The 6,928-nt window shown below is 53.6% G+C and overlaps 1 protein-coding gene across 1 annotated transcript in view; it reads left to right on the forward strand.

The window, feature by feature from the left end:
* Positions 1 to 6,928, forward strand: part of LOC142362677 (uncharacterized) — a 220,464-nt gene that overhangs the window by 81,050 nt on the left and 132,486 nt on the right. The window lies entirely within an intron of this gene.

Raw genomic sequence — 6,928 nt, forward strand, 5'->3', positions numbered from 1 at the left:
GGGAGGGCAGAGAAGGGGAAACCGCCAATGGTGGTCTGCGACGACTCGGACGAGAAGCGGCGGGCTGGGCGAGGAGACCCGACCTGGCTGCTGGGGCCGGTGGCCTGTGATATGGAGTGTTGGGAGGGAGCAGGAGTGGCTCAGGACGGGCGGCGGTGGGCTGTGGCCAGGGTGGGAGAGCGCGTGAGAGTGGTCCCTGCAGCGCAGCGGTGAAGTCCCGAACCTGGCCGTGCGGCACCTCGCGCTGAGCGGTGTCCCCTCCCTCCGCAGCGCCGGTCGGCTGCTGGCAGGAGCTGCGTCGGCTTGCGGACACGCCTGGGTGGCTCGGGTCTGCTGCGACTCAGAATCACAGAATCACAGAATGGTCGGGGTTGGCAGGGACCTCTGTGGGTCAGCCAGTCCAACCCTCCTGCCGAAGCAGGGTCACCCAGAGCAGGCTGCACAGGACCTTGTCCAGGTGGGTCTTGAATATCTCCAGACTCCGTCAGGACTGATACGGATGGAAAGTCCGTTTTGCAATTTTTTAATGCCGTTATCTGTATATTCTATATAAACTCTGCAGTACACAGAAATCAAACAAAAAAGGAGAATTATTAAATGATCCAGGTTGCACTGGAAGAAGATGCTAGCGGCAGTCTGCGAGCATCGTGTCTCTACCGTTCGCTAAGGCATACGCGTTGGGTGCGATCATCCCATTACAGCACTGCATCGCAGCTTTTTCACGTGGGCTTGTTCCCAGTAGGCCTGCCCGAGGTTTGAATCCAGTCTGCGCAGAAAAGGGGGCTGCTCTCATGTCAGCTGGGCCGCTGCCTGGTGTCTCCGAGCTGAGCGGTGCACAGGCCGTAGGGCTGGGAAGCGTGGGACAAAGGCGTTCTCGAGTTTCAGGCAGGTGAATGCTGCTCTCCAGAAATGAATCCTGGCCTCCCACCAACAGGAGCCCCTCCGGGATGCGAGGCAAGTCAGAAAAAATAAGTCTTTATGTCTGAACAGTATGAATTACGTCTTCCTCATCGGCTGCGCAGAGGGGTCGCGGCAGCTACGTTTGAACATAAAATACTCTGGAAAGGTCAAAGTCCAGAGAAATGGAATCAGGCACCCAGACCTCTCGGCCTTCGTCTGCTCATCCAGTTCTCCTTTCCCTGCAGTAATCTGTCGGAGCTGGATTCAGTTGCGTGTTTGCGGAGCGTTTTGGTAGCGTACGCTGAAGAGCACCAGCCCCCCGAGGGGTGGCTGCTGCGGATGAGGCCCTGGAGAGCTCTGCGGAGCGAGGAGAGAACAAAACACTGAGGAGCTGGCTGCTGAAGCCAGCCGGAGCTCCCCAGCGTGGGGGGAGCGCCTGTCCCCCGGAAAGGGGCCGCTGAGGGCTGTGCCGGCACACGGGTGCCGCGGTACGGCCGGGTTTACGGAAGGCCGGGGAGATGCCACACCGAGGACGTACGTGACCAGAGCCCCCCCCCCCCCCCCCCACTGACACCGTGTCGTATGTGGAGAGAGATCACAGAATCACAGAATAGTAGGGGTTGGCAGGGACCTCTGTGGGTCATCTAGTCCAACCCCCCTGCCGAAGCAGGGTCACCCAGAGCAGGCTGCACAGGACCTTGTCCAGGCGGGTCTTGAATATCTCCAGAGAAGGAGACTCCACAACCTCCCTGGGCAGCCTGGGCCAGGGCTCCGTCACCCTCAGAGGGAAGAAGTTCTTCCTCATGTTCAGACGGAACTTCCTGTGCCTCAGTTTGTGCCCATTGCCCCTTGTCCTGTCGCTGGGCACCACTGAAAAGAGCTTGGCCCCATCCTCCTGACACCCACCCTTCAGACATTTGTAGGCATTTATAAGGTCCCCTCGCAGCCTTCTCTTCTCCAGGCTGAACAAGCCCAGTTCCCTCAACCTCTCCTCGTAGCGGAGATGCTCCAGTCCCCTCACCATCCTCGCAGCCCTCCGCTGGACTCTCTCCAGTAGCTCTTCATCTTTCTTGAACTGGGGAGCCCAGAACTGGACACAGTACTCCAGATGGGGCCTCACCAGGGCAGTGTAGAGGGGAAGGAGAACCTCCCTCGTCCTGCTGGCCACACTCTTCTTGATGCACCCCAGGATCCCATTGGCTTTCTTGGCAGCCAGGGCACACTGCTGGCTCATGGTTAACCTGTCGTCCACCAGCACACCCAGGTCCCTCTCTGCAGAGCTGCTCTCCAGCAGGTCTACCCCAAGCCTGTACTGGTGCATGAGGTTGTTCCTCCCCAGGTGCAGGACCCTGCATTTGCCTTTGTTGAACCTCATCAGGTTCCTCTCTGCCCAGCTTTCCAGCCTATCCAGGTCACGCTGAATGGCAGCACAGCCATTCACAGATGCGGGGCAGCCTTTGCTGTTAGCGGCGTGGCTGCCGCCAGCCCCCTTCCCAGGGGACCGTCTGGCTGTGTTAGCCTGCTCCTGATCCAGCGCAGAGGAAACGGGGCACTTTGGCTGTTTCGGTGGTAGGGCAGCACAGGCAAAGGCTGAGGACGTTCGTCTTGCTCTGTTCGGAGCAAGGTCTCCTCCCTCCCGTGGGAGTGCTCAGCGTCGAGGCACTGCTTTGCACGACTGCCGAATCTTAAGCCACTGTGATTTTTAGCAGTGACCAGAGAATTCGGCATCCAGGCATGGCACGGATCTCTACGAGCCAACCCAACAAAAACTGCTGTACCTTTTCACGGAAATAGCTGACAAAATGTTTATTTTTTTAGCAAAAGGGTAGCGTACATCCACAGCCTGTCACCGGTTATGGGCTGTGGCTTCCAGGGGTGCGTGGCATGGCAGCCTCCTCGTGCAGCCGCGTGAATGACGTTGTCACCACGCGACCCTCAGCCGCGTGCGCTGGGGCTGGCTTTTCCCGGCTCGCTGAAAGCGTGCGTGGCAGGCTGCAGCAGCTGGCGGGGCATCGTCTGTATTCGCTGCGGGTGCTTTGGTTTGCGGTGAAAGGCAAACATGTCATTGAGTAGAGGATGTAGAATCCTTTTTTTAAAATTATTATTATTATAGAGGTCTCTTCAAATGCAATATGAAGGATAAAAGGGTAATTTCGTACCTGAAACCAAAAAAAAATAGTTAAACACTTTCTCTCGTTCGTTTTTCAGAGCAGTGGGTTTGTCGTGACCTGCATCACTGGGGTGCACGCAGTCCTCGAGCACGCTGCGGAGTCTTTGGGGCTGCTCACATCAACTGGTCCTGCTCACAACTGAGCGCGGTCAGTACCCCGGTCACCTTTCGTCTCTGCTCCCCGCCCTGATCTTTTCTGACACATTAATTCTTGCTTGGAAGCAAGTCCAGCAGAAGAGGCCGCAGTAGGAAAAGCTGCTGTTTAAAAATTCTGTCAAGAACTTTTTCACCAGTTGTGAGCAGAAACCTGGAACTGCGGTTTGTAACGACGTAGACCCGATGTAGGTCACTGCCAATCAGTAACTCCACTGAGCGCGCCAGGGTGTAAATCCCATCCCCCCACCCCCATAACGGAGACCAAAATTGGGCTTTCAAGTGTTTTTTTTTTAAAAAGACTCCTGTTGTAAAATTCCACAGAAAATGTTTCACAGCTGCTCAGAATTTAAGGAAAGTTAATATTTCCAGACGCACCCGAGAAAAACCTCATTTACCTGATTTTGCAGCTAACGTACCGCTGGAGTTAATGAGATGTAAGCTCTTAAGTCATTTAGTTGCTTTTGAAAGTTTTACGTAATGATCAATTCCAGCTTTTCCAAAGTATTTATTTTCATGTATTTCAAAAACTGTCGTTACGACTCTTTTATTACGATTCAGCATTCCTTTGGTCTACTCGACACAGACGTACAGTAGTACAAATTGAACGGTAAGTCGCCTTTACCTTACTAGAAAGAAAAATGAGTCTCTTGTTGCTTTTACAGCAGTAGAAAAAATAACGGAGGGTCATGATGTGCTCACAGATTGGGGCGGATGGACAGCGGGAGCGGAGAGCCGCGGGACGACGCACGGGGTTTTTGCTGGGGGGGGCAGGTTCTGCGGGGCAGCAGGGCAGCACCGAGGGGCAGCCGGCGGGACCCCAGCCCCGCGCTGATGCTCAGCAGCACCTGAGGGCTCCAACGGGAGGAAAACCGGGGAAGAGTGAGGTGAGGGGAAAAGGGCTGGCGGAGAAAACGGGTAGCTGCAAGGTTAAGTACAAATGAAAAGTCCTTTAGCGTGATCTGGTGAGATCTCGCGATGACCGAGGCTGCGAAGGTTTTGCTCTCGAACGGCAGGAGGGCGCGGGGCAGGGTGAGACCAGGGCAAGGCTGGCTACAGAGCAAACGTGTGAGAGCGGGTGGAGAAAAGTTCTCAAACGTAAAACACTGGAAAGAGCAGAAAAGAAGATTAAAAGGATGACAGTTTAGCAGAAACAAAACATTCACTTCTGTGTGGCACTGCAAAGAAACGCTATCCAGGGCAGGGACACAGTGCCAGCAGCTTAACAAGGGCGATGGGCAGCAGAGCTGGTAGCTCCAGCTCAGGCACTCCGGGTTTTCCTGAAGAAAGAAGTTCGATGGCAGCACGTTCACCTTGGCCTTCGGTCTGGGGGTTTCGCGGCTGCGGGCGCGGGGGCTGCAGCGGCTGTGCTGTCGGCACGGGGAGCGTGAGAAGGCAGATTCCAGTTGCAGCAGAAATTCATGGCGTTCGTTGCGGTGGGGGGCGGTGGAGCAGGATCACAGTGGGACAAACAGCGGCTCCTGGTGTGTTGGGTGGACTGGGAGGGAGCTCCCCGGCACCGGTCCCAAATTCCTCTGTGCTTTTCCACCGTGACTTGCCCGTTGTGCACATGTCCACTGCGATGCTTTGTGGGATGGTGAGGTGATGCAGAAGAGATGCCCCGAGTGAATTGCCCTGTTCCCATACAAGGTGCGCTGGCTGTGGTGGAGATGTTGCAGAAGCAGCCCCCAGCTGCTTATCCCACTTAATTTCAGGAATGTTATTGCAGTGGTTTGTCCTCAGACTTGATTTCCAGCTTGCCAGCACAAAGCAGCAGGAGCTGCCTGTTTTGAACTCAGAAGGATGCTCCTTTCATCACTTGCGTCCCAGCTTGTCAGTGGCTTTAGGGCAAGTCTGTGCACTTCTCACTGGGCCTCAGGTTGGCTGACCTCTTTCCAGTTTTAACCCATTTATGAAACCAGCGGTCCAAACTGTTGGCCTTTTCTCTTCATAACCTTCTTTTCGTAACTAGATGAGTACACATCCACGAGGCAGGGCGGGAGGGCAGGTTGTAGCTTTAGGAAATTATCGGTGTGTTTGTGCACTTTATTCCAAGACCACGTCCAGTATGAGTCTTGGCTCATGGGTGAAAATGTCCTCTCTCAATCCAATAGCATATTATGATTCAGGTGAGGAAATGAAAAGTGGATTTAGCTGGAATACTGCATACCACACTTGAGTGCGCTATTTACTCTTCAGGGGACTGAAATATTCTATTATTGGGCAACCAAGTGGAAGTAACGCTGCAGAAGTGTAGTTGGGTATGAAATATCCATGCTTACACAGCATTTCTAAACTGTTACCCAAATGAAAGATAACGATGTTTTTAAAGTGGCCAGTCTCAGTCTCTGATTCTGAGCAAACAGCGGGTGTTTTTTCTGTCCTCAGTGAATAGTAGATGCAGATATGTTTTGAAGGCAATTAGGCCGAGTATTTGTATTTTTGCTCACAATAAACTGCAAGCACAAAATTGCTAGCACAAGGTTGAAGGTTATTTACTAAGATTATATGCCACATGTGATTAATCTCTTACCCACTTTTTTATTAGCAAAGTTTTAAATTTCCTGGGGATCTGTACAGAATTCTAAGGGATCAGATTACAAGGCTGAAAAGATTTATCACTGATGGCTGTGTGTGCAGAATACACGGTGGTAACTAGGTGCTTCTTGCTGCTGAGCTGCTCTCCAGTGAGCTGCGTCTCTCTCCCAGAGTCCCAGCACCGTCAGCTGCCCCGAAACACTGCGGGTCAGCACATCCTGGAGACGGGCGGCTGTCGTAAGGCCATTTGCTCCTGCTGTTCTTCAGCAGCATTGCTCTCAAAAGATAACAAATGGCATAAAACGGCCAAGCAGGTCTGCAGGGAGCAAAAGGCCCGTTATTTCCCCAGTGGAAGAGAACACGGCAGCCGTTGTTTTGCTTCCCCTACCCCCCAGCTGCTGCTGGCGATTGCCGATCAAAGCGTCGAGTGCTGCTTCGTCCCGCTCCGTGGCCACATGCCCCTGCCACCTTCCTCTTTGCCGGTCATTCCGTTTCTGGAACTGCCCAAAGTGCAGCAGATAGCCAGGTGGGAACATATCCACCCCCCGCCACGCACAGAGCAGAGCTCTCCGCCTGGTCTGTCTCCACCGCAGGGACCGGTCGATGCGAGCGTCTTCAGAAGGCACGTGGATCTCGGAGTTGTGTGTGATCGGGGATGGGAGGTGGGCACGGGGAGGAGGAAGAGCAGCACCGCTGTTGTGGAGGGCAGCCCCACGCGTGGGTTGGCTCACGGTGACTGATGGGCCAGCACCTTGGACCCAGAGCGACGCGTTCTTCCACAAGATGGGCGGGAGGCTCCGGCGGAGCGTGGTGGGCTTTGCGTGATCTTCGGCACTGTTTATGGGGTAGATGGTCAAGTGCTGCTGGAAACTGAGGAGATGGTGGAGAAGGGGGCTTGCTCTGCACCATCTGACACATGTTCAGTGAATTATTTTCTAAAGACAATTGTATGATGTCATGCAAGTTAGAAGCCATAATTTTGCTGTCAACCTTGTCCTCACTGTGTCATTTTTTCTGGAAAAAGTAGAGCGAATGTTCACGGCAAAAAAGACCTCAGTTTTAATTCATCATGCCTGCTATGATAATAGAGGCAGTTTTAAGGTTAGAATAGCATATAGACAAGATGATAATTATTGCTCTGAAGCTTTTCTGGAGAAGAAGGCAAGA

This window comes from Opisthocomus hoazin, chromosome 11 (assembly GCF_030867145.1).
Source record: "Opisthocomus hoazin isolate bOpiHoa1 chromosome 11, bOpiHoa1.hap1, whole genome shotgun sequence".
NCBI classification, from domain to species: Eukaryota; Metazoa; Chordata; class Aves; order Opisthocomiformes; family Opisthocomidae; genus Opisthocomus; species Opisthocomus hoazin.